Source organism: Malania oleifera, chromosome 6 (assembly GCF_029873635.1).
Source record: "Malania oleifera isolate guangnan ecotype guangnan chromosome 6, ASM2987363v1, whole genome shotgun sequence".
NCBI classification, from domain to species: Eukaryota; Viridiplantae; Streptophyta; class Magnoliopsida; order Santalales; family Ximeniaceae; genus Malania; species Malania oleifera.
This window is the reverse complement of record NC_080422.1, coordinates 41,605,453-41,606,442: the sequence shown is the minus strand read 5'-3', so window position 1 is coordinate 41,606,442 and position 990 is coordinate 41,605,453. Positions and strand designations below refer to the sequence as shown.

The 990-nt window shown below is 42.8% G+C and overlaps 1 non-coding gene across 1 annotated transcript; it reads left to right on the top strand.

Annotated features, from left to right (window-relative positions):
* The first annotated feature begins 629 nt into the window (after positions 1–629).
* Positions 630–735, top strand: LOC131158978 (small nucleolar RNA R71). The gene has a single exon (XR_009137594.1). It is a non-coding gene; the product is annotated as a small nucleolar RNA R71 (small nucleolar RNA).
* The last annotated feature ends 255 nt before the right edge of the window (positions 736–990 follow it).

Sequence of the window (990 nt, the reverse complement as noted above, 5' to 3'; positions counted from 1 at the left end):
GGTGGCTGCTGCAATAATGAAGATTTAGGGGTGAAGTCAAGGTGACTTTGGAAATTCTGATATGGTCATGGGGCGGAGCGAAAAAGTTTTGTTCAGGTCTTAGACTTTGAGAGCCCGGAGTTTGTGGCCTCTAAGAGAAGTTAGGGTGTTGTATCCACCCTGGATTGTATATGTTGGAATATGGGTCGTTAAACGGCCTATCGTACCAAATGTGAGTAGCTTTTACTTCTTCCTGCACAAGCTTAGGTTGGGATGGCGTATGTGGGCAATTGTAACATGTATAGGAAGGATCAAAACAAATAGCACAAACCTCTGTATAAGCCATTGTCTATGATTGCAGTCCTAGGGACAAGCACTGATCCAACTTTTTGGATATGGATTGCAGGGCTGGAACTAGGTCGTGGCTTGCAGCTAACTCATAAACTCCCTTAGGTTTAGAGGTGGATGGGTTAGGGGGCCTACGACTAGCAACAGCGTGCTACTAAGAATTTTCTATGAGATTCTTAAAGAGAATCAAAGCCTCATTCTCATGTTTTGTGATGAAAGTACCTTTGTATGATGCATCAACCATGGACCTATCTCTCTCAGCCAACCCTTCGTAAAAATTTTGGACTAATCACCACTTGGAGACTTGGTGATGTGAGCATTTATGGAGCAAGTCCCTAAAGCACTCCCAAGTCTCGAAAAAGAGTTCCCCATCCATCTGTGAGAAACTTGTGATGGCTCTCTAAAACTGGTTAGTCTTCCCAATTGGGAAGTACTTTTTAAGGAATTCATATTGTATGGTAGCCCAGTTGGCCACCGAGTTTGGTTCTAAGGATGTCAGCCAAAATTTGGCTTTATCCTTCAGAGAGAATGGAGAAAGCCTAAGATAGAGGGCATCATCACTAAAATTGGGTATGTGGATGGTGGAACAAATTTCCAAGAACTCATCTAGATATTGATAAGGATTTTCAGTAGAGTTCCCATGAAAGTTGAGCAGCATCGAGA